Raw genomic sequence first — 27,448 nt, forward strand, 5'->3', positions numbered from 1 at the left:
TCAGATTTTGGAAAGTAAAACACATGAGCAGCCTATGTGTCATGCGGCAGTTTCTATTGGCTTGTTTAAGCGGAGGGCTGTGCTTTGGCTGTGGATCGTTTGGTTTGGTTTGTTTTACTGTGAGATACTGCATCCCTCATGCAAATCATAAACAAGCTTCATGTGAACAAGAGCTGGTTTAAAGCTTTGCCAACTCTACCCTTAGCCTCACTAATTGTATGAATCACGGTAGTCTTCTTCTTTTTTTTTTGACTTGGCATTTTCCAACTGTTCTTTTGGGCTTTCAGCTCAGTCATAAAGAGGACTGGGATTTGGTGCCAAGACGCTTCATTTGCAGCTACCTGGGGATTTTCCACCTATTTTATATCTCCTTCCAACTTACTTTAGTCTTGTCATTACGGAAATGTCTTCAGCTGGGGGCCATGCACCAGAGATCCTTCCAGAATACTGCAGTCATAGGTCCTAAATATGCCCACTAGATGTTGCTGTGGCGTTCCCAAGCTTGGCCAACTTGGAAAGTAGCAGATCTGAGCTAGGAATCAAACCCAAGTTTCCCCGCATGGCAGTGCACAGCACTGATACTGAGTCACTGGACTGGTCCCAAATTTTATATTTTTCAATGAAAAACAAGTCATAGCTGTCTGCATTGGCAAGCATTATTGCTTATAATGGAAAATGTTGCAACTGATCTTGAAATAGGATGGAGTTCTGTTTTTGTTATTTCAAATGTCAAAGGAAAGGATAAATCTGTGCTGTACTTAAGCAACAACTGCCTTCCCTGCTGTTTAAAAAGTACTTCAGCCAGAAAGCACGCTTAGCCATGCTTTATATGAGATCTCGCCAGGAATCCTCCCAGTATGAGCAACTGAATCCGTTTGCTTTTTTTCATCTCTTGCTGGTATATTCAACCAGGGATCCTCAACAATTGCAGATAGGTCTGGTTTTCAGTCTATCCTCAGCAACTATTCTTCAGGAATACTTCATGGCCTTGCTTGTATAATCATGAAAACCAAATCTGTTTATAACTCTCAAAGATTGGAATTACCTACCTGTGAGGTAGCACTCCCCTCAGTAAGTTCTTCAGAGTGGGTACTTAATTTCTCTCCCCTTCTCTAATATGAGGCATGACACATAGGATTGGCTTTATTTTTACTGAACAATCCATTATTTATAGGTCACAGCTCAGCCCAATAGCCCAAGTCACCAAGACAAACCAGTCAGATATATGAGAGAACAGCTAGCGTACAGTGCTTCCATGTAGCAAGAAAATAACTTCTGCTCCTGAGAAGTTGCTGAACTCCCTAGCAGCTGGTTGCCACCAGTCCTTCAGATACCTGAAAGGTTTTAATGATGTGCAAACTTCAAACCTTTTCCATTGGAAAGGAAACAGAACTAGGGGGTCACGAAATGAAACACCAAGGGGGGATGACTCAGAACCAACATCAAGAAATATTTCTTCACGGAGCGGGTAGTGGATGCCTGGAATGCCCTTCTGGAGGAGATGGTGAGGATGAAAATAGTAAACAAAATCAAAAGGGCATGGGATAAATACTGTGGATCCCTAAAAGTAAGTGAAGAAAAGGGTGCATGGGGGTAACGTGCATGGAGCGGCAATTACTACCTGATTAACCTTGATGCTTTTGGTGCAACTGCAACATCGCTCTCTGCTTCAGTGGCGAGGGGTAAAAGGGGAATTAGATTCAAACAGCCGCCAATGCTGGGCTCCAGCTTTTACCATCTGGGGTACTGCTATGCAGACATCAGGGAAAAGCACAGGTCTGCTTCTATGGCCAAGACCAAAAGCAAAGCACGTTCAGGCAGCATTGTCTGATTGTAAATATTACTACTCTTAACATAAGACTTGGGGTAACCATCACAGAGCAGCAGTTACTACATTTAACAAAGACATAGGGATAACCTGCACGGAGTGGAGGTTACTATCATATGAAACTTGTTGGGCAGACTAGCTGGACCATTTGATCTTTTTCTGCCATCATTGCTATATTACTATGTTATGCCACAGACTTCTCAAATGGAGACTCCCAACCAGCATGTTGGCTACAGCCTTTCTGATGATATCCTAGCATCTGTTTCTTTCTTCTTGACTGTTTCTCTGCCAGCTGTCTGTTTTTCTGTGATCCTCAGTTTCCCTAATAGCTCACCTGGCTTTACCAGACCAGATTCCCTTAAAGCTATACCTCCCAGCAAGCTTTGCCAAGAATGACATCACCTACTTTCTGGTTTACAATAACTAAATTATAGCCCTCTCTAGTGGCCAGATGCCCAAAATTCAGGAAAGGTAAATATGTTTTCTTACAGTAATTTTATATTAGACAATTAGATCCTTCTTTGTAATCCATCATTGTGGGTATTAGAATGACCTCTATTGTCTCCTGGGCAATACTCCAAACCCTTCCTATTGGAGGAAAATTATTGTCCCTGGTTCTGTACCCTTTAAATTTACACCAGTGGAGTTTCCGTAATCACAAAAACTAAAAATAAATCACAGTTTTACTGTGGCAGAAAAGAATAGGGCTAGTGTAATGATAAACAGAATTACAACAGAAGTTTCCTAAATCCCACTGTCCTAAAATTCTCCCTCAGGCTTCAGGAATCAGCACGTCTTGAAAAGATTACTTTCAAAGGAAGAAACTAGGAACAAGAATCACAGCTGTCTTAACTAACAACTGGACTAACCTTAACTCATACTCACTTTTGTGGTAACCTTAGGAGGTTCCCAGTTGGTACAGCAGGGAACATGTTCTGATCGGGTTCGGGATTTAAACACACATCTGGAACACAATCCCTGCAGGCACAACAGTCCTTCTGGAATGCTTCCTCCAGAACCTTTGTTCTTGTTCTCCAGTCTGGTTCCTGATGTACGTCTGCCTTCATGAATTCCTAGGCTTGTTCCTGGAATGCTCCTGCTTTCTTGGACCTACCTTGATGGAGGCAGCAGCAAGACAGGTCCGGCTTGCTGAAGGAACAAGTCATAGCAGGCCAAGATATGCAGGTTCAGGTGCATTACATTCTTGAAGATGGCATATTTCATACCCATTGCAAGCCTACCTTCAACTAAGTCCATAGCCCAACTCTTTCTCAGAGAAATAATGAGATTTCATGGCCTATCGACTCTGACTGGATATACTAATTCATAGCCCAGTTCTGGCAGGAACTAATAAAGCTCTTAGGGATTCAATCTCACCTGTCATCAGTGACAAACCTAGTTGGTAAATCAAATCATTTAGCAATCAAGGAATTATAAGAGGTTAACTAGACTCTATTATTTCCCATGGTGGAATTTGCCTACAACAATGCTAGGCCCTCATCTATGCAGAATTTTCCTTTTTTTTTTTTTTTTTTTTAATTATAGGTCCCATCCACATTTTCATGTGACATATATACAAACAGCCAAGGTCTCAACAGCCTCAGACTGATTCAGAACCCTGCAGGAAAAGTAGAGTCAAGTTCAACACATTCTAGAACAAGCTAAAATTTTTCAGATACGACTAGCAGACCAGTCACATCACTTATTTATGTGGTAGGGAGGAAATGGGTGTTTAGAGGAGTACCTATATATCCAGCTAACTTAGCCGGATAAGTAGTGATATTCAGACATCCAATTAAATTAACCAGATAAGTTAGACCTGGTCAATAGCAGGTCTAAAGTTAGCTGGATAAGACTTATCCAACTAGCAAGTTATTTGGGGATATTCAGCAGCATGTCCGGCCAACCTGCATAAACATTTACCTTCTACCCCATAGTTTTGAAAATCCAAATAGATGCATGTAATTTTCTCCCCTGACCTAACCCCACCCCAGAAATGCCTTCACTACAAATTGGGTAAAATGAGTGTGTTGTGGATCAATGCATGTACTTTTACCTGCATACAGGGTTGATGGTTTTCCAATAGTGAATTTACTGTTGTGAATCCCGCTCATAGGTGGTTCCCGCGAGCGGTCTCACTCACCTCCCAGCATGGCCTTGTCTTCCTGTGTGGTCTCTCTCTCTCCTTTCCTAATGCAGCCTTGAGTGGCTGCTGGTCTTCGCAGCCGAAGGTGCCACTCAGCAGCCAATGCCACCATCTCCTGCTTCTATTCAGCTAGGAACACCGCTGATATGCCGCTTCCGCCGGTGTTCTTCCAGCCGGGCATGTGTGCCCCTCTTGAACATTTAAAGGCCCTGTGGTGGGAAAAGCTCTGCGGCCCTTCTCGATGATGGCAACCTGCTTGCCTTATAAAAGGGCTCCTCAGTCTGCTGTTTTTTGCCTTTGCAAGGAGTTGTCCTTCTCTTGGTCCGGCTCTCCCTCCAGGAGTCTTCAGTTATCCAGTCTTTGTTTCTTCAAGGCCTTCATGTTCTTCGTTGGAAATCCATCTTGTTTGTTCCATGTTCCTGGTCACTTAACTTGCTATTGTCTTGCTCCTGATGTTCTGATCCTCATCTGCAAGTTCTTCCTTTCCGGTCTTCTCTTTTGTCCACTTCTCCAGGTGTGCCAATGTCACGGTCCGCGACTAGTGCATGGGTTATGAAGGGTGCCATGTGGCACAAGGCCTTCCTGCTTCACTGGTCAAGTCTACAGAAGTCCTTTGTTTTTAACCACTGGGGTCCTGTCCCTGGTTCTGATTTCCTGAATCCTGTTCCTGGTCTTCAGAGTTCATTGTCCAGCTTCCATACATGTCCAAGTCTCAAGAGTAGAGTCTGCTTCAGCATGGTCCGTGACTAGCCCTCAGGCTGTGTAGGGTGTGCTGTGGCTCAGGGTTTTATTTGAGTCTGAATCCTGAACCTGGGTCTGTACCTGAACCTGAACCTGCACCTGAGACTTTGTCTATGTTCCAAGTCTTCTGTGCCAAGTTCTCATGCTTTTGTCTAGTCCTTGTCTTCAGAGTTATCTTCCGTCCTCAATCTCTGTCTGTCCTGATGCACTTGCCATTCCCAAGTGGCAGGTCCAAAGGGGCTTTTGAGTGACTGGAGAGCTACCCCAGAGACCAGTATTGCGTTGTTGGGCCTTCCTCCTGGTGCGTGCAGGTTCAGTGGAGGCCTGAGTGATCTGCATTCCAAGTCCAAGCCTCGTTCCCAGTCCAAGCCATGTTCCAAGTCCAGCCCGTGCCTGGATACACTCCCCTCCCACGGTATGCACCTTATAACCTTGCCCTGAGGTTGTGCCGTGGTCCAAGGGCTCGCTCTCTTGAGCAAGCACCCACATTTCGCGATTGTAACATTTACACCGGTAAAATGCATTTTACCTGCAGAAATCCCTTTGAAAATTGCCCTCTAAAAAGGTAGAGCAACCCGGTAGTATCCAAAGTGTATTTTCCAACAACCATGCAGACACTCCCAGTATTCCATGTAACTCTAAAAAAAAAAAAAAAAAAAAAAAGTCATTAAAACCTATTTCCAGGCCAAAATATCCACCAATGATGATGGATGACCAACAAAAATTTGTAGTCATATATTTATTTTATTTATTTATTTAGATTTTTATATTCCACCTTTCTGCACTTCAAAGTGTACATCAAAGCAGATTACATTCAGGTAGTAGTAGGTACAGTAGACCATGCACTTAAATATGTTTTTGTTTTGTTTCATTTTCTTTTTTTTGTTTTGTTTTCAGTGTCATCCTTACCTTTTCTTTCAAAGATAATTGAAAAGTCAGTTCTAAAGCAATTGCAACAATTTGTGGATAATCATGATATTTTTGACTCCTATCAATTTGGTTTTCATCCACATCACAATACAGAACTTTAGTTTGAGGTGCCCAGCAAATATGTATTGGTTTTGCGGGATATCTTGGCCACGTTTGACACAGTGAATCATCAATTGCTGTTATCTCGCTTGAAAAATATAGGTACTGCCAGACAAGCATTGCAATGGCTCGCTTCTTTTTTATCTAAGGGAATCTACCTAGTGAAAGTTAATAATCAGGTACCCTATGCCTACTGGAGTCCCTCAAGGTTCCAAGTTTTGTGATTCTCTTTAATATTTATCTGCTTCCAGTCTATAGCCTACTCACTGTTTTAGGAGTGGGCTACAGACCAGATCTAGTGCAAGAGCATTTGGTGCCCTAGGCAACCCTTCAGACATACACTTCCACCCCCAACTTACCGACTGGCTGCAGCTCAAGCACAGCACTGTCTCCTACTAGCAATAGTGGCTGCAGCACAGCACTCCCTTCTTTGGCAGTATTGAGTTATCCCTCCAGGCTTCTTGCTGGCTGGATTTTGCCACCCCCAAAATTTTAATGCTCAAGGCAACTGCCTACTTTGCCATATGGAAGCATCTGCCCTGATACAGACTGTATGCAAATGACATTCAGTTTTTTCTGTCCCAGTATCCTCAACCATTGAATATACATTAAACTTTGTGGGTCACTGCTAAAAATCTTTTCAACAATGGATGTATGCTAATAAATTAGCAAAACAAATGTAACGATACTGAGCAGAGTCCTCTCTGATGATTTCTCCTTATCCTTTAAGCTCGAAGACTGAAAAAAAATGTTCATCTATAATAAGAAATTTGGGGATACAACTTGAACCTGATTTATCATTAATTGAACAAATAAGCTCTGTAGCAGCAAGTGCCTTCATTAAGTTGTGTTCATTACGAGGGTTAAAACCCTAGTTTACAACTGCTGATTATCATACTATATTGCAGTCCTGTGGGTAATTTCCAAACCAGACTATTGTAATGCGCTTGGGGGCCGATGCAATAATGTTCGCGGAAAGCGAGCGCTGACTTTTCAGCGCCCGCTTTCTTAACGCACACATGGCATTACTGGCAGACAGGCCGGTTATGAAAACTGCCGCTGAGTTTACCGGCGTCGGTCTTCATAACTCGGCGGTCTGCCAAGTTGGTTTTGTTTTTTTTAACTTTAAAAAAGAAGTACGGAAAAGCAGTTTTTTTCTGCTTTTCTGTACTTCTTTTACCTGCGCTCAGCTATTAACTCTTGCTGCAAGCAGGCGTTAATAGCTGAGCAATAAATGTGCGTCTGAGACGCACATTTATCTTTTTGCATGCGGCGTGAATGAGTAATAGGCTCATTCACATGCATTTGCATTTGATGAGCGCTCTCTCATTCACTCCGTGTCGGACGCACGTTAAATAGGCGCTAATCCCCCTATTGCATTAGGGGGTGGATTAGCGCCTATTTATCCCGTTTCTGACTGCGAGTTATACAGTGCGCTCGGCTGAGCGCACTGTAATGCAACGGGCCCTTTGTGTGGGTTTGCCTGCATATATGCTAAAATCTTTACAATGCTAAAATGTTTACAATCCGTGCTAAATGCTGCCGCAATACTGCTGGCAGGGACCAAATTATATGACCATCTCACTCCTATGTTGCATACAGTGGGGAATTCAATTCAGGATTGTAACATTAAGTCATTGTGAATAGTGTTAGTTCTCTCCTTAAAATACATAAGTGCCAATGAAATTTTAGATCAGTAGGTAAAAAATCTTTTAGATATCCCCCCGTCCGATACACACGCTTCACCAAAACCAGAGAGAGGACTGTCTTTGTAGCAGGTCCTACACTGTGGAGCAATTTACCAGATGAAATCGGGAATATCTAATGCTATACCTCTTTTTATTTCACACAGGCTTATAATAGCAGGACATGTTAGAAATAAGTAATGGCTTTTGGCAGGACGATCCTCTATTGCTCCTGCTCCACTGGCCCCTTACTAAAAATGGCACCAGCTGACCCTGTGGCCAGCATCAGTTTGTGGTGTAAAGATACCTCAGTATAACAAAATGGCACCTGCGGCATCATTTTGGCTAAAGACCTGGCAGGACAAGAGCGATAGGTGATTGCTTCTTGCTCATTTGCATTTCTAAAGAGCCAGAGACCTGGGTAAGATGGTACAGGGCGGGATGGTTGAGGTTGAAGGCAAGTCCATGAGGAGGCTTTAATTTTTACATTTTTTTTTACGGTGCCAGTGCAGTTTTTTCTTTTCAGTAAGAAGTGGGGGAGGGGGGTGGTTCGGTGCTGGGGGCTTCTTTGGAAAATGAAAAATTAATTAATTGAAATGAAATTGGAAATGTTTTGGAAATTCTCTGTTTTTTGTTTCAAATGAAAGCACACGACTAGCTATCAGACAGATCCCGGCCTCCAGAAACTCTCCATTCCAGCTGCAATACCTAATTGACAGAAACCAGCACAGAATGTATGTTCAGAGGCTTTCATTGAGCACACCTTCAAAAGCTGGGCCCATGGGGACGCTTCATAATGTCGGGAACCAGTGGGTCTTAAACTGGTGACCTTTTTTGGGAACTCTCGATAGAAGCCGAGCCATAGGAGACTTGAGAACCAGATCAGTCTTTTACTCGTACTTAACTTTGGAGTAGCCAAGAAGTAGTCCCACTGATTGGTACAGCAGGGGGCATGCTTTCATTAAGGACAATTCTAGAATTTCAGTTCTAGAATTTCAATTCTAGAATTTCAGTGAGAACTGAAATTCTAGAATTTCAGTTCTCACCGGCACCTCAGCCTTCTGAAGCCCTGCTACCAGAATCTTTGTAACTGTGCTCTGGGCTGATGCCTGGCCTTCTGGATCCCTGCCTTCTTCCTGCTCTCCTGGACTGACCTCACAGCTTCTCAGCGACTGCGCTTACCCAGTCCTCTACCCTCCTCTTCAGAGTTGTGCAACAGGTTCAAGATGCACTCTGTGCTCCACTCAGGTATGCTTCTTCTTATTTGTTCTGTTTATCACCTACGGCCTGGCCAGAATCTGACGCAGGGCTAAGCATACTGCAAAGTAGTTCAGTGGACATGCAGTCATTCTGCGGGGGTCTGTTGGTTACTTAGGCAAAGTCACAGGTATTGAGGAAACAATAAAGATTGTCTGGAACTTGTAGGAAGCATCTGATTCTTCACCTCAATCGTTGTATGACAATTTGTCTCCGAGAACAATTTTCAAAGTCATTTATATGGGTACAAAGCATTTTACTGGCATGACTCGATATCTAAAAGTTGCCCCTCCTCAATTCGGCTGAAAGTATATGCATTGCTCCAAAGTGAATTAAGAAAGACATGAATATTTTTCCTTGTAATGTAAATCTCCTTCAGAATCCAGTGCCAGGTCAAAAACATGGTGTTGGAGGCGCTGCCCAAAGGTTAATGCCTCACAAAACAAGAGTGAACGTAGACAGAGGACGATGCTCTGAGGAAAGCAGGGTGATATCGCAGGCTGCTGGCCAAGACCCTTGTCCAGGTGGCATTATTAACCTGACTGCTGTATTTTTAGGTGAGAATTAACACGCAGCGGAAGCTCTGAACCCTGATCATATAAGGATTAAGGAGGCTTTACCCCTTTGTTAAAACCTGTTATTTATGGGATAATCTCTGGATTTAGCAACCCATTATTACAAAAAGGTCCAATCACACAGAGAGACAGGAAACAAATTTGATTACTGGACTTGTTTAGGAAGGCTTCTGGCACACAGACAGCCTGTGCCTGAGTCAGGATGAATGTATGCAAAGAGCTGTTAGTTTCTTTTTTCCTTTTTTTTTTTTTTTTCTTTAACCTGCACTTACTCCTTTCTATTTCCAACTCAGTCAGAACCAGGGCTGGGATTGAGCGCCATGAGTCCTCATTCACAACTACCCAGGGATTTTTCCCTTATTTCATATCCCTCTCCCCCCCACAATTTACTTTACTTTAGATTAATCTTTGTAGTGACTGTACTCAGCTCGGGGGGGGGGGGGGGGGGAATACATGGGGACTCCTTCCAGGCCTCTGCAATCATAAGGGTCTCAACACCACCCCTGTGTATCACTGTTGCACAATGACGATGACTCCCTTCCTCCCCAGCGGCTAGAGTTCTGAAGACTCCTGCCTCTCTGGTCTGGCTGCCAACCCTCTAGCATCATTCTAATGGCCGATAGGCTATTGCACAAGGTATAGGGGTTGCGCATCAACTGGGCGTGCAGCAAAGCCAACCTGCACCCTGATGCTCTGTTCTCACTAGAGCTGCTGCTGGCCCCTGCCTCAGCCAAGTCCCACCAGTGTGCCGTCAGGAAGAGGTAAGCACATTTAGTGTTCGTGCTGGTTCAGATACCGCTGGCGAAATGCACGCTACTCCCTTCTGCCTTAGCCAGCTGCACCTGCATGGGTGACTACAACACTGATTGTGCAAGGTGGGGATGACCTTCCTATTAAATATATTCCTGGAAGGGTCTTTATAATTAGGGGTTAACACATGCAGTAGCCACTTAAAGCTCACGTACCTGCAGGAGCTGGTCACCAAGGACAGTCATTTCCCCAATGCTCCTCATTACTGCTATAGATGCTGCCTGCCTCTTTCCCCAGGAAAATGCTACAGGACACCACCCCATTTCCTCTATAGTGGGTTCCCGCGTTGGGCGCACAACTGTGAACTGCTGGCCTGCCATCTAACTTCTGGAAAGGGGCTGTGGGATCAGCTTGGGGAAAAGTCCTTCCTCTTTTCAACCCCTTTCCTCTGGGGTTCCCAGGCTCCTACTGCCACCCTTCCCTGATGCCAGTGCTAGTGGGTGCTGCTTCTGCTGGCGATGCCACATACCAGTGTCTGTCCGATGCCCCACTTGCTTCCCTTGACTGATATCCTTGCTGCAATGAATACACTGAGCAAAAAGCATGTCCTCCCTCACCTTAGTACTTCCAGATCATGAATGTCTTTTGCAAGCTCTTCTCTACATCCTTTGGGGGCTGATACTGGCACTGGAGTTGAGGTCGAGAGGGGACCTTGAGGGAAAATTCCAAGGCATTGCTCACCCTCTACCTGCACTGCCTGCTCTTCCTGGGGTTTGCTCTCATTATCGTCAGTATCTCCCCCATAACCAAACTAGAAGCTAAGTTGTCTGTATGTATGTATTTATTTATTAGTTTTATATACTGTTATTCTGTTAGTAAATCACAATGGTTTACAATAAAATAACAATAAAATGATGAATCAATAAATTAAAATAAAAACAAGTCAAAAAATAATAGCAATAAAAACAGTTTTCAGTAAAAGAAATACAATTACATGATAACATAATAAAAGAAGAGAGCATAAAACAGTGTACAGAGAATAAATAGGCCTCTACCAATTGCATATCTAAAAATTTCCTTCTGCAAATAGGACATACTGATTAAGTAACAGTTGAGCTCTCATAAGTCTGTTTAAATAACCACATTTTAAGATCTTTTTTAAAAGCTGCAATATCTCTTTGCAATCTTAATTCATTCGGCAAGGAGTTCCATAATTTTGGACCTGTGTCAGATATTGCTCTGTCCCGGATCTTGCTCAAGTGCACAGATCTTACTGATGGAATATTTAATAGACCTTTATTTGCTGATCTCAAATTTCGTTGTGGGATGTAGAGATAAAGGGAGGCATGTAGCCATTCAGTTTTATCATTATTAATAGATTTGTATATTAAACATAAAATTTTAAAATGAATCCAAACTTTTACAGGGATCCAATGTAAAGACATCAAAGTTGGAGTGATATGATTTAATTTACTACCCTTCCCCCCCCATCAATACCCTGATGGTGGCATTTTGCAGCAACTGTAAAGGTCTGATGGAATTTAAAGGTAGACCAAGAAGTAAGGCATTACAGTAATCTAAATTAGAGAAAATCATTGTTTGAAGAACTGTACGAAAATCATCAAGCTGAAGTAATGGTTTTAAACATTTCAGAATATGAAGTTTATTATAACCATCCCTAATTAGTGCTAATATGTCAATTATTATTCCCAGGTCACAAGCATGATAGGTCAGCTCAATATTCATAGTATCTGTCACTAAATAAATTGGAATATTGAGAGATAGTTTACAGTTTTGAGGGATAATTTCAGTTTTTTGGCTATTAAGAACTAATTTCATGGGCATCAAAAGCTGTTGAATAGTGGATAAATACATTTTTACTAGCATCAGAGTTTTTTTAATAGAATCATCAATAGGTACTAAAAACTACATCATCTGCATACATGCAATAATTGATGCCTAATCTGTTAGTAATTTACACAAAGACAACATCATACCAACTTCATTTTTCATTAATCTAATGAAGGGAGCATAGCTTTCATAAACTAGTGACAAATATATTAATCTTAATCCAAAGAAAAGCGATCAGCCACTAGCTCTTCAAGTTCTGATACAGACAAGATTCTTCCTCAGAATCACTTGTTGACAATACTGTCTCCATTGCCTTAGAAGCAGTAACCAGTAGAGAAGCATGCATCTAGTTTTGGCTATTGCACTTTTACTGCCCCAATCCATACTCCTGCCCTGGATGATTCTCCGACCTTTTCCATCTAGTCCAAAATAAAAGGGAAAGGAATAGGTGGCACATGCTTTCTAAATTTCAATTTCTTCTGCCTTGAGATACCTTCCACTCCTGTCACTCTGTGACTAAAAATGTCTCTTCCATGTTGGGGAAAGACTGCCTTATTTATCACCGCTACTACTCTGGGCTGCCTCTGCATCAATTCTTCTATATCTGCCAATCCTGCCAACATCCCCTCCTCTCCCGTTTCCTAACATGATGCAGTTTGTGAAATTCATTGCCTTCTGAGGGTTTGGATATTTTGCCTTCTGAGGGTTTGGATATTTTGCCTATTATAAAATTAATTTATTTATACTTAATTGTACCCCCACCATCTGTCCATATACACACACTCAGACACACACACAAATATACACAATGGGATAGATTTTTAAAAAATACTCATGCGTCTATGTGCACATGCTATCTGGCACGTGCACATGGATGTGCGATTTTATAACATGCGTGCACTGGCACGTGCCTGTTATAAAATTCTAGGTGGTTGCGCTGAAAGGGGGGTATACTTTAGCAAATTTGCATGGTGACGCATCAGGGCCTTCCCCAGCTTCCTCCCAGTCCTCTCCAATTAAGGAACGGACTGGGAGGGAACTTTCCAACTCCCTACCCTAACCTCCCTTCTCCTTCCCCTATCCTACCCTCCCCTTATCCCTATCCTAGCTACCTCTATTTTTTTTATTTTACCTTTTGCTCCTGTAAAGGAGCAGGAGCAAGTTGTACGCACCGGCACAGCAGCAAATGGCTGCTGTACCGGGCTCCTCTAGTCCTGCCCCACCTATAAAAACGCCCCCGGCCTGCCCCTTTCAGGAAGGCCCGCACTTGTGTGTACCAGTCATTACGCGTATGGCCGGGCCTTTTTGAAAATAGGCTCAGCATGTGCTAGGCCCAACCACACATGTAAAGGACAGGTTTTACGCACATGGCCTTTTTAAAATCCACCCTAGTATGTGTTTTCTGTGCTGTATGCACTAATACTGACTGATTCCACACACAAAAACTGTTGAACACTAAAAGAACCAAAAAGACTAGCAGCCTGGTCAGACTCTTTTCTTCGGTCTCTGAATGTACACTGCTTATCTCACTGCTGTCAAGAAAGACAGAAAAATCACTAGCAGTGCTGCAACTACAGTCTACACATTATCTCCCACTCTGACCCTCCCTCAGAGAAGAGAAAAATCAAAATCAGCAGCAGTGTACTGCTCTTTCTAGCACAGTAAGACCACTGCAGCACAGAGAAATCAGATGCAGCTCTTTACCAGTGGCAAATCCAAATGTTTATAATTTTTTTAAAACTCTGTGAGAGCTTCTACTAGCATGTCCTTCTCTACCAAGAGCTAGAGAGGAAATACAGACTGCTTCTTGCACATGTTCAGATTTTACAGTGGGAGAATGTCAGTGTCACTTGATCGAGATAGCAACTATAGGCTACTTTAGAAAAATGCTTCACTAAGATTTCTCTTCTGTGTGGTTTCCTTGCCAACCTGTCCTATCTTGGCTCTGCATATGCTATAAATCACAACAAATTGGCACAAAAACACACAGTGTACTCCAGAAACCTTAAGTACAAGTACAGAATATCACAATCATTGGTATGACTATTTGTATTGATAAAAAGATTGACCAGTAAACCGTTTTTGATATTCTGCATATGCTATGACATGGCTGTGAAGTCACACAGCAAGAGTTAGTTGCTAAGTAACCTGCAGCTTGTTTTCAAAGGGAAATGTGTGTGATTCCCCTTTGAAAATGAGTAGCCATTCACGTTAGAACCCACATACTTTGCTCCTTCAATTTGTATAGACTACCAAAATGTATTGGGGGGCAGTAAAATAGCAAACATACACCTGAAAATCCTATATATTTGTGTTGTTTTATTTCCCTGACAAGCATGACTCTGGGAATACCCAGTGAAAAGTATGCACCAGAGAAAGCTGGTTCATCCTTTTTAGCCGGGCTGAGGTAGATGGGGGAATGTCAGTTTTCAGCAGAGCCATTTTACCTGGCTAAATTGCTATTTAAAAAACAATACAAAAAAATCATAGGTAAAAACCTCTCACGCTGATTGTTAATAGGATTTTTCTTCAGATGCTAATCCAATCTTTGTAATGAATAACGTCTGCTTAATACACCTACATAGTGTGGAATATGCTTCTTTAAAGTGAACTGCGTAGTGTATAATAAAATATTAAAGGAGTTAGAGGAAAGTTTCATACATAAATGTACGTGTCCCCGCACCACTACTTTGTGGTGAGAGGTTTTTACCTATGATTTTTTTGTATTGTTGTTTATATCGCTGACACAGTGGTGTATCACATTGATATATTTTAAATTGCTATTTAGCCAGATAAAGGGCTTTGAAAATTGCCTTCCCTTTCAAATACAAAATTGCTAAAGTGCATATTGTTGAGGCAGTTGATTCTTGGGGTCACAAACTGTGTGTCCAAAAGGATGATTTAAACCAAGCTCAACACTTGACAAATATTCACAGTTTCCACCACTTGTTTTTTTTTCTTCTCTAAAAATCTAACCATATCAATAATCAATATTCCACACATATAGGAACATGCGCAAGCAGGAACTAAGAACTATCTATACCATTAACTCCCATTAACTGCAGAATCACAGAATTGAATGCCATATGTAGCTATAGATCACTACTCACTTAAAAACTGTAGCCAGCAAACATTTCTGCACTAAAAAACTAATTCCTGAAAATGCAGATCTAGATAAAGTAAATGGGTAATTACAGTTCTGATGATTTGTCCTTAGATTTTTCATCATTAGAAGAAGAAAGTTTAGCAAGAAGGTTAAATCATGCTTGTTTGTCCAAGAATTGCCATAGGTGCAGTAGTTAGACTCAGGATGGGGAGGGATTGAAAAGGAATCTGGTAATAGATCAGGGAAAATGAAGATATGTTACTGTTATTATCATGATATGACTACTGTTGTATGTGCATTGTATTGTTAGATGGATTGATTACTATTGTACCTTGCTTTGATGGATTTCTGTAAGCTGAGAAATCAAATGTTAATTATAAATAATTAAATTACTGTAGGCGACTTTCTCAGTATGCAGTTCTTCTCTCATGAACCCAAAAAGCAAACCGGAAACCGATCCAAGATGGCTGTATAGCGAACAGAAGAAACGAGATCGGTATATGAAAACCTTTTATTCTGACAATAATTGAGCCCAACTCTGGCCGAGTTTCGCTCTTTTCTGAAGAGCTGCCTCAGGGGCTACTAAAATGAAAATTAAAATCAAATAGAGATTAAAACACACATACAAACAAAATGAAACAACATATAAATGTGTGAATGCTAAAGTTGACAGAAAATATAAGAAATAAAAATGATACATGAATAAACAATAACTCACATGTTGTTACACAGAATCATATAAATGTGTGTGATGACATCATAATGGTGTATAGACAGACAAGAAACCAGATTACTGATAGAGTAATGGGAAATATTAGCAAATAAAAAAATATATCAAATTGAAAAATATTTGATGCCCATGTATGAACATATAAATAATATATAATTATTGAAAAGTGAACATTCAATCAGGTAAAGATAACAGAGGAGTGTAAAGAGTACAACTTGATGTAGGTTTGGCAGAGGGTATTACAACCCATTCCAGAAAATAGTATTTTGAATGATGATAACCGTGTAGTCAACATCTCTAAGAAAATATTGAATCAAGATGAGCTAGCAGTTCTGAATAAAGGGTTGTCCTTTGTCCCCACGAAAACATCTAATGCCTTCAAAACAAGTTCACGAGGAAACTCAAAATTTTAGATACCTTCTCCGATAAACCAATGATGTCAGTGGTTCAGTTGTCAAATCCACTAGTAAGTGGGTTCCTAGTGGACCAATGAATCCAGTTATCCACACATTTGAGGCATTATTACTTAAAGAAATCTCAGCAAAAGAAAAGAAATATGGATACAAAACCAATATCACTAAATCAGAAATGAATGCCATTAACACCCTTATTAATGATCAGACAATTGTCATAAAACCTGCAGACAAAGGTGGAGCAATTGTTGTCATGGATAGATCCAAATATATAGCAGAGATAGAGAAACAATTGTCTCATGCTAATTTTTATAGTAAAGTTGATATGGACCCTACCAGCTGAATAAAAAAAGATAGACAACACTATAGCAATTGCAGAATCCTTTAATTTTCTGACTAAAAAAGAAGCAGCATTCCTTACAGTAGAACACCCAGTGATGCCTATTATCTATATTTTACCTAAGATCCAAAACCCACTAATGGACCCACCTGGCAGACCCATCATATCTGCCAATGGGTCACTTTTGGAGCCACTTTCTATTTTCACTGATACTTTTCTGCATCCCCATGTTCCAGATATACCGTCGTATGTTCGCGACTCAGCCCATATTATCACAATTTTAATGAATTTACCACACAACAGTAATGACATCTTAATGGCCACACTAGATGTTGAATCCCTCTACACCAATATACCATAGGACCAAGCTATAAAAATCATTGAGCAGACCCTTTGTAACAAAAGAGTGAATACACGTATACCCTCTCAGTTAATTATGGATTTGGCCACTATTGTCCTGACCAAACATTTTTTTTCCTTTAATTAGAATTGTTACATTCAAAGCAAGTGAGTCGCAATGGGATCAGCAATGGCCCCTTCCATTGCGAACCTATATGTAGCCAATTTTGAAAGAACTCACTTGACAAACCATGGCTATTCAGACAATGCAATTCTTTGGAAAAGGTACATCGATGATGTCTTTTTACTATGGAAAGGCAGTAGTGCAGATCTTCTGAAATTTAAGGATTGTTGACTTTACCGTTCACACATTTATATATTGTTTAATTTTTGTTTGTATGTGAGTTTTAATCTCTATTTGATTTTAATTTTCATTTTAGTAGCCCCTGAGGCAGCTCTTCAGAAAAGAGTGAAACTCTGCCAGAGTCGGGCTCGATTATTATCAGAATAAAAGGTTTTCATATACCAATCTCGTTTCTTCTGTTCGCTATACAACATTCTTCTCTCATGGCCATCTACCACAGGCATATTTTTTTCCACTGATGAGCACTTCTGAGTGCTTGTGAGCTGACCTTAGCAAGACCCTGCACTCAGGCCAATGCAATACAGTGCACTCAGCTGAGCGCACGGTTTAACCCCTGGTTTGACGTGTCCACAACCCCTTAATCTATAAGGGGATTAACGCGTCCAACACATGCGTCCAACCCCTCGTGAAAATAATAGCACTCATCACATGCAAATGCTTGTTGATGAGGCTATTAGCTATTCTCTGCAATTAAAAAAAAAAAAAAAATGAACGCCTGAGGCACACATTTTTACCCTCAGAAATTAACACCTGCCCAAAGCAGATATTAATTTCTGAGCAGCCCAAAAAGTGTACAGAAAAGCAGAAAATACTGCTTTTCTGTACTTCCTCCACCTTAATATCATGGTGATATTAAGTCAGAGGATCAAAAAGGATGAGAATGTAAAAAAAACAATTTAATAAAAAAAGAAAGTACACCGGCAGTCAGGAAAAGAGATGTTCAATTAACGAGCGTCCATTTTCCTAAACATTGGCTGTGCACAGGTTAGGAAAACAGATGCTCGTAGAATCAATTTTCCTAACCCACTGACAGCCACTTCTCCTGGGTGCTTGCTGCCAAGGAGGGGCTAGGGGTGTACATTTGTCCCTAGTGCCTCCTTGGCAGTGCGACCCCTCATTTAAATATTTGATTGCATGCCCAGTAGAGGTGGATGGGCGTACGTGAGGAAAGTGGATGCTCAACACTGAGTGCCCATTTTCCACCCTGATTTATTGCCATCCTCAAGCAATGGGCAGAGCATGGTCTACCTGTCACTTCTGTCAAGGGTTTCAGGTCTGGTAGAGTATTTCTGTTTTGCCATGTCAGCTCTTAACATGCTGCTTTGACAATGGAGGTAACTTATGGCTTTCCCAATGGTGTTTTCCTCCTTTGCCCCTGCAAGAAGTTGTCCAGTTACTCTAAAATATCCATACTAGCCCTGCAGCAAGATCTCCAAATCATGTAGTGATATAGTTTAGTTTCATGCTTGTTCTGACTGCACATGCTCTGCAAACATGCAGGCACATTTCACATATGATATGGATTTTGGGGTAGATTTTCAAAGGGTTACGTGCGTAACCCCCGAAAACCTGCGCCAAGCCTACTTTGCATAGGCTCGGCGGCGCGCGCAAGCCTCAGAACGCACGTAAGTCCCGGGGATTCCCTGGGGGTGTGTCAGGGGCGTGTCGCGGTGGCACGTCATCTGGGGGCATTCCGGGGGCGTGGCCACGGGCATGGTTCCGATCCGGGGCGTTCCGGAGGGCATGGCCGCGGCCTCCGGACCAGCCCCCGGACTGGAACCTGGCGCCGGCAACCGGCTGGTGCGTGCGAGTTACGCCTGCCTCGAGCAGGCGTAACTTTAGGAATAAAGGTGGGGGGGTGTAGATAGGGCTGGGGGAAGGGAGGGGAAGGTGGGGGGAGGTGGAAGGAAAGTTCTCTCCGAGGCCGCTCCGATTTCGGAGCGGCCTCGGAGGGAAAAGGCAGCGCACGCAAGGTGCACTAATGTGCACCCCCTTGCGCGCACCAACCCCGGATTTTATATGATATACGTGGCTAGTGCGGGAACAAAAGTACGTGCTATCGCTTTTTTATAAAATGTACCCCTATACATGTACCTTCATATACAAACACTTTATACATACTTGATAAAAGAAGCATGCATGTTTGGTTATGTTCTCAAGCACATTAGTGCTGTGTAGTTTTGATTTTCCTCGGGAGTTTTGACTGAAGACTATGAATAGGGCACTCTGGATGCAAATCAATTTACATGTGGAATCACCTTAAACCTCGAGACCACTGAAAAGAAGTGAAAATCTGTGGCTGCCCATTGGCAGTTCTAGGGGGAATTATTGTGAAGGTAGGACCACGAGCTTTTGCCTGTTAGCACGCGTGCCGCTCTCCTGAGATATGCACCGTGACTTGCATATGATGAGATCTGTCCACACCTCCATTGCTGTTAGCTTTGCTTCAGACTACATATCAGCTCTCCTCGTTTCCTTCTTAAGAACCAGCTCCAGTCCTCAGTAAGCGATGAATGTTAAACTGTTTATTTCTCAAAAGAAAGAAGGTCCTGCCCAGCTCCCTTTCACAGGATAGCCCTTGGCTGCTTGCACTGGAGAAAGCACGCCTAGCTGGCTAAGTTGGCATCCTGAATGGCTCAAGCAGTACTGCAGTGCAGCCAAAGATGTGCTTACCTGTCCAAGCCTTCCAACCTTGGCTTCACGGAAGCCTAATCAGCTTTAATTACTGGCATTTCAGCTGACGCCCCCGGCTCTGCAGGACCAACATTTCCATGCATCCATGGAACAAAAGGCTGCACCGGGGAAGGTATGCTGTCCTCTTAAATAAATTAAAGAAATAGCAAATTAAAGAAACCTCTATCCTGTCATAGGGGTGCCCTTTTTACAGGGCCTGATGTGACAGTAATTTAAAATTCTTTTGGCTGCTCTGACAAGGCTCTCTACTAGAAGACAAATAGCTAATGGCTTGGCTTGCCAGTTTAAAGATATTACACAACTAAAAAGAAACCTTAACTAATCCATCACTATTCTGCCCAAATACAGCGCATACAAAAAGAGAGAGCCCGTGTGGAATTTTTATGATAATTTAAAAATTCCCTTTTCCCTTTCTTTAGTTTAATTGCTTGGTATCACCTCCAGAATGTAATTTAATTTTTGTCATCTCGTCTTTCTCCTGGCAAATTGGTAATGCACCGAGTGACTATGCACATCCATGCTGAGAATGGAGAATGCAGCATGCTCCATTGTATAGGTATGGTAGGAGGTGGGGGAGAGGGGGCTGGAAGGGGGAGGGGGGGTTGAAAGCTTGCTTTGGATCATATTGATGAAGAGGCAACCACATTTGATTCCAAGGCTAAGTGGTAAAGACCATTTCAGAAATGACTGCCACCAGTCCTATGCCCAGTCATTTGCGTAGGGTAAGAGTTCTTGGCTGCTGGACATTTTCATCCTAGATGATCTTAACAGATTCCTGAGAGTAGTCATGTTTGTAAAAAAAAAAAAAAAAAAAAAGGCCGATAGGTTTTATTTTAGATATTTATTTCAGTCTAGCTCCTTAAACATACTGGGGTAGATTTTCAAACCGCGCGAATTGGCGTACATTTGCTGGCGCATCAGGCGCAAGCAAAAGTACGCGGGATTTTAGTAGATACGCGCGTAGCCGCGCAAATCCTGGATCGGCGCGTGCAAGGCTATCGATTCTGTATAGCCGGCGCGCGTCAAGCCGCGCAGCCTACCCCCGTTCCCTCCGAGGCCGCTCCGAAATCGGAGCGGCCTCGGAGGGAACTTTCTTTTGCCCTCCCCTCACCTTCCCCTCCCTTCCCCTACCTAACCCACCCGCCCGGCCCTGTCTAAAACCCCCCCCTTACCTTTGTCGGGGGATTTACGCCTCCCGGAGGGAGACGTAAATCCCCGCGCGCCAGCGGGCCGCTAGCGCGCCGGGACGCGACCTGGGGGCGGGTACGGAGGGCGCGGCCACGCCCCCGGACTGCCCCAGGCCGTAACCACGCCCCCGGGCCCGCCCCCAAAACGCTGCCGACACGCCCCCAAAACGCCGCGCCGACCGGGCCCGCCCCCCGACACGCCCCCCTCGCTAAACCCCGGGACTTACGTGAGTCCCGGGGTCTGCACGCGCCGGTAGGCCTATTGAACATAGGCGCACCGGCGCACAGGGCCCTGCTCGCCTAAATCTGCCCGGATTTAGGCGGATTTAGGCGAGCAGGGCTCTGAAAATCCGCCCCACTGTGTCCGCACTCTTAATTTACTAACAATATACAATAAGGCATTGCAATGGGTGCCATAGCACATGCATTCACTATGGATCCTTTTCAGGGTTGGCACAGACAGTTAACAAGGACGTAAGGAGAAGAAGAAGAAGGTGTCATTGAAATTGTGATATATCAAGCTGGGTATTTCTTGTGTGGGACAAAAGGTTTGTCAGCAGGGATGCTACTGCAAATGTATCTCTACTTTTATGCCTTCTCATGGGTCATGCCAAGCCATGCACGTTTCTTCCCATGAGACATGCCTGCCTGGCACTTCTAGTGGTCTTGCCAGTCAAGGGATTTCATGCTGTCATTGAGTTCCGTGACCACAACACCCCCGTGCCCAGCCGGAACCATGAGTAGAAATAGCTAAAAGAATTTCTCTTTGTTCATAAATTGCCAGTTAAATTAAGTTCAGACAAAACTAATTTTATATTTTCATAGGCACTCAGGCATAGAATGCTGCTAGCTGTTATGAATGAAATGTTCAATGCGGCCTTTTTATGGTAGCCCTGGAGCTGACTTTCCTGATGTTGAAAGGGGTTATCGAGGCAGACTACACCCCAGGAAGATGACTGGGGTATAGCGTTCTAGTGTGATCCCTGAAAAAGGGATTAATTAAAATCTGTGCTCTGCTACATTCTATTCACCATAAATTATGTTGACAATTTCCCATTGATTTTCTCTCATTTTAAAAAAACAACTCTATAAATCCTCAGGCAAATATGATAAAAATGATGTTGATGGTCCCTAATCATGATTTACAGAATGTCTGTGCTTAAGTGCATTGGATGACCTGTACTTTGGTGATGATATACAAACTTAGAAAGCCCAAGATAGTATAATTGGAATATCTTGTTTTCTATATTATAAAATGTCCAAACTCCTTATGCCTCGGGGATATAGTGAGTAGCGTTCTGGCTTTTTAGCACACATTGCATGACCTCCTCCAAGCAATTGAATTTGTGTTAAGAGGTCCTTCAGGCTAGCAGGGAAAATGATAGCCCTGTGGAGAAGATTTTCAGAGAGCTGGACATATAGCAGTGAGTCAGAAAATTCAGCCACCGAGTCAAGCCCTCTTGCTGGACAGAAAACACCCAAAGAAAGTTGATATCCAATACAAAATAATCACATTTTAATGAAAAAGCTGAGCATTGTTTTAGAGTTAGGATTCAGATTTCTAAACCCTTTTCCTGACTATCCCCCAAATATCAATCTTCTTAATTGATAGAAATAACCAGCAATGCATGTGCAATGTTAATTTCAGTGAATGGAGAGTTACATATTTAGGCCCCAGCAGCAGAAGATTTCTAGTAACATTGTAGCACCATCAGCAGTGAATGCATAAATACTATGGGGTACGCTTTCAATAAACCACCTGTCAAAGTATGTATGTATTTTTCAGCCTGCTCAGACTTACCTGATCTTCAAGCACAAAGGAACACGCATGGTTTGTGTTTGAAGACTGAATCGTTATCTGGATAAAAGTACATGTGCACTTCAAGTTGTCTCCAATGGAAGCATACGGAATGTAAGTTGTCTATGTGCACACATTTTTTAAACTTCTGGTGCACGTCTAGATTTCATGCCCCAATTAAGTTTTGCCCCTGGGAGTGCTTCTTTTACACTGGTGCAAAAAGTACACTTTGCTGTGAAAGAACACACATGAAAAACTATCTAGAAAAAAATAATATTCTTTCTCGATCCCAAATTGGCTTCCGTAAGTATTTCAGTATGGAAACCCTCCTCATCTCACTCACAGACTACCTCCTCAAAGGACTGGACAAAGGCCACTCGTATATACTTGCACTACTAGACATTATCCTCTGCCTTTGACACCATAAGTCACAACATCCTACTTGACCGGCTCTCTGAAATTGGCATCTCAGGAACACCTCTCCACTGGTTCGAATCCTATCTAAAAAATAGGCAAAGAAAAGTTAGAATAGGTAACTAAGACTCCAAAGCAATTGACCTACCACAAGGCATTCCTCAAGGCTCCTCATTATCCTCTACCCTTTTTAACATCTACCTACTGCCACTCTGCCACCTCCTCTCCAAACTTGGTCTTACACACTTCATATATGCGGACGAAGTACAAATCATCATTCCTATCACCAATTCCCTACCTAAAGCTCTCGAAACCTGGGAAACCTCTCTCTCTGCAATCAACACCCTCCTCACTAACGTCAACCTCACACTCAACACATCCAAAACAGAATTCATGATCATTTCACCACAACACAACCCCTTCACCCCCTTTCAACACAACGCCCTCCCTCCCACAATCTCCATCACACAACACGCAAGAAACCTCATCATTGAAATCAATTCAACCTAAAAAAATTAACACCACAATGAACTTCAAACCCTAAAAAAACTAAAACCCCTCTTCCACTTCAACAACTTCCGCACAGTACTCCAATCCACTATTGTCTCAAAAATTGACTACTGCAACACCCTCCTCCTCGGCCTTCCCAAAAACACTATCGCCCCCCCTCCAAATGCTCCAGAATGCCACCGCCCGTATCCTCACTAAAACGAGCATATCACCCCCATTCTCAAAGAATTACACTGGCTCTCGATCCCTTATCGAATCCAATATAAAACTCTCACCATCATACACAAAACCTTACACAACCAAAACATGCACTGGCTCAACAAGTCCCTTACATTCCGTAACACCAACAGACCCACTAGATCTTACTACCTGGCAACCCTGCATACTCCCTCACCTAAGCTTACTCATCATACCTCCACTAAAGAGAGTGCACTATCCATTGCAGGGCCTACAATATGGAATACTATGCCTACTGACCTACGCAGTAGGGATGTGAATTGTGTCCTCGATCGTCTTAACGATCGATTTCGGCTGGGAGGGGGAGGGAATCGTATTGTTGCCGTTTGGGGGGGTAAAATATCGTGAAAAATCGTGAAAAATCGTGAAAAATCGAAAAATCGAAAAATCGCAAAACCGGCACATTAAAACCCCCTAAAACCCACCCCCGACCCTTTAAATTAAATCCCCCACCCTCCCGAACCCCCCCCCCCCCAAATGACTTAAATAACCTGCGGGTCCAGCGGCGGTCCGGAACGGCAGGGGTCCGGAACGGGCTCCTGCTCCTGAATCTTGTTGTCTTCAGCCGGCGCCATTTTCCAAAATGGCGCCGAAAAATGGCGGCGGCCATAGACGAACACGATTGGACGGCAGGAGGTCCTTCCGGACCCCCGCTGGACTTTTGGCAAGTCTCGTGGGGGTCAGGAGGCCCCCCACAAGCTGGCCAAAAGTTCCTGGAGGTCCAGCGGGGGTCAGGGAGCGATTTCCCGCCGCGAATCGTTTTCGTACGGAAAATGGCGCCGGCAGGAGATCGACTGCAGGAGGTTGTTCAGCGAGGCGCCAGAACCCTCGCTGAACGACCTCCTGCAGTCGATCTCCTGCCGGCGCCATTTTCCGTACGAAAACGATTCGCGGCGGGAAATCGCTCCCTGACCCCCGCTGGACCTCCAGGAACATTTGGCCAGCTTGTGGGGGGCCTCCTGACCCCCACGAGACTTGCCAAAAGTCCAGCGGGGGTCCGGAAGGACCTCCTGCCGTCCAATCGTGTTCGTCTATGGCCGCCGCCATTTTTCGGCGCCATTTTGGAAAATGGCGCCGGCTGAAGACAACAAGATTCAGGAGCAGGAGCCCGTTCCGGACCGCTGCCGTTCCAGACCGCCGCTGGACCCGCAGGTTATTTAAGTCATTGGGGGGGGGGTTCGGGAGGGTGGGGGATTTAATTTAAAGGGTCGGGGGTGGGTTTTAGGGGGTTTTAGTGTGCCGGCTCACGATTCTAACGATTTATAACGATAAATTGTTAGAATCTCTATTGTATTGTGTTCCATAACGGTTTAAGACGATATTAAAATTATCGGACGATAATTTTAATCGTCCTAAAACGATTCACATCCCTACTACGCAGTATCAGCATTGGATGGGCATCATCATCGGTAAAGGTATAAGGTACACTATTATAACACCATCAGTCATGGGCATGTGGCAATGAGAAGACTGTACAGCCCTGCAGCCCATTTTCCAACTGAGGATTTCAGGATTTGAGCCTGCAATTGTCTGGCTCCCACACAGGACCCCTACTGCCGAGCTAAAGGTGCAGCTTCCCTTAGCTGTGCTAGTAGGAGAACTTATCTACTAAAGTCAAGTTACTCAGATCCATTCCCTTATTACTCCATCCCATGACAGGCCCCTTAAGCAGTGAGTCCATTTCACAATACATACAAAGTCACCAACAAACGGAAAATTTGACAATTTTATTATGTGTTACCCATTATTAAATATTAAATTGAAACAGTATACACATATATGATTATCCCAAAATCATATAAATGGTAACCAACCCAACCCATCTCTCATTTAGAGTATATTACTGAACTATGTAACCGTAAAATATTGGCACCCCATGGATAACCTAGAAACCTAACCAACCTATTTTGTGCCAAAATGTAAACCGTTGTGATGGTATATTACTAAACGACGGTATAGAAAAATTTTAAATAAATAAATACTTCAGCACCAGCTGTAGTGGATTTATGGTAACACAGTGGTATCAGCAGTAGGTGTATAGCTAGTATACTGTTAGCAATAGATGAATAATACCAGCAGTAGTGAGTGTGTTTACTGCCAGCAGCAGTGACTGTGACTGGATGGGACAGCCCAGGACTGTGCTTGCACATTGCCAGTAGTAGTACACATGCCTTATTTGAAGTGGCTGCTGTGCCTGCTATGAGAATGTAGCTTACCGAGGAGGAGGAGGAGGAGCAGGGTTCCTGTCATACTTGGAGGAAGAGGTTATGATCCTTCAATATGGTTGTCGGTATGATTTATAAACCATCAGCCTTTTAAAAACTTCAGAATCCTATCATAGGGCCTCTCTAACACTTAACTATCAATTCTAATTTCCTTTCTCACTCAGACCTTTCCCCCCTTCTCTGCCCAGCTCCTACCAGACCAATACATAGTGAGTAATCAATAACAAGAGACAGGAAATGGAGGAGAATATTCTGAAGCTAATCTGCTCTTAAATCTATCTGTAGGGAGAGGGTGAGAGAAACTGCTTCCAGGCAGAGAGCTCCGGGTCTCTAAGTACTCAAGATCTGCCCACCCCGTCTGAAGAAGAGTTTTGGTGATCTATCCTTCATCCTCCGCAGACATTAACAGAGCAGCACTTACTGTTACAGGAAAAGTCTCTGTAAAGTCCGCAGCAAGAAGGTAAATCCGATGGTCTGGCAGGCTCTTAATAAACACATCCCGGCAGAACTGCTTTTTGAACCGTTGCAATGTACCGGTAAAGAGAAACGTTTAGGATCAGGGGATGAGGCACCCTCTTCCCGTTCATGCACGATGCCCCGGCCCCCATCCGTCACACGCAGCACGCTTTTCCCCTTGCAGCGATACAAGTGTGCCATGCACACGCTTGCATAGTCATTATGCCACCTCAAAGCGCACGCAAGCATTTCTGGAACTGCTGTGAGCTTGATTATTACTATTATTTGTTATGTTGTTGCTGTTTTTATAATATTGTTGTTACCTCACATTCATTAAGCACCTCTCATAAGAGGCTACAAAGCGGCATGCAAACAGAAAAAAAAAATTGTAAACGAAGGGTCAAAATCCGTCAAATCATAATATCAAATAAAGATTATCCTTGATGTTCCGCCCAGCTAAAGATAACTGGCTGAATGCATAAGGCATATAAAATTTTCTGGGTAAAAACAAAAATGGGCAGTGCTAGAGGCGTTCCCAGGACTTAATTATAATTTAGCTGGTTAGGACTGATGCTCGCCACCAGCTAAGTTCAAGTAGCCAACCACAACCATCCAATCAGCAGGCTTAGATCTAAACAGCTAAATTTTGCCTGACTACATTTAGGAGAATTTTCAACCAAAAGCCTACCTGGTTACGATTTGACTGAGAATTCAGTTAAAGATAAATCAGGTAAAATGAGTTGGTTATCTTTGCTACTCAGCAGCCTTTTCTTTTTGGGAAAAATTGAACCCAACGCCATTGCTCTGACCCTGCTGTCATCAGTCATCCTCTGCTCGGTCTGTGTCAGGAACCAGGAATCCCCAGAACATTGCGCAATAGCCATGCCCTCATCTTTAGGTTGGCCTGAGCCAGAAAACAGGAAATCCATGTGTCACTGCGCACTGACCCCGCTTTTGCTTGTGGGTCAGTCTGTGCCAGGGAGCAAGACTCC

The 27,448-nt window shown here is 43.2% G+C and overlaps 1 long non-coding RNA gene across 1 annotated transcript in view; it reads left to right on the top strand.

Moving 5' to 3' along the window:
• The window catches only part of LOC115079587, a 65,929-nt gene that overhangs the window by 38,002 nt on the left and 479 nt on the right, over window positions 1-27,448 (top strand). The window contains exons 2-3 of the long non-coding RNA XR_003853332.1: window positions 22,603-22,728; window positions 26,286-26,460. This is a non-coding gene — a long non-coding RNA (uncharacterized LOC115079587). The remainder of the gene's footprint in view (window positions 1-22,602; window positions 22,729-26,285; window positions 26,461-27,448) is intronic.

Source organism: Rhinatrema bivittatum, chromosome 18 (genome assembly GCF_901001135.1).
Source record: "Rhinatrema bivittatum chromosome 18, aRhiBiv1.1, whole genome shotgun sequence".
Classification (NCBI taxonomy): domain Eukaryota; kingdom Metazoa; phylum Chordata; class Amphibia; order Gymnophiona; family Rhinatrematidae; genus Rhinatrema; species Rhinatrema bivittatum.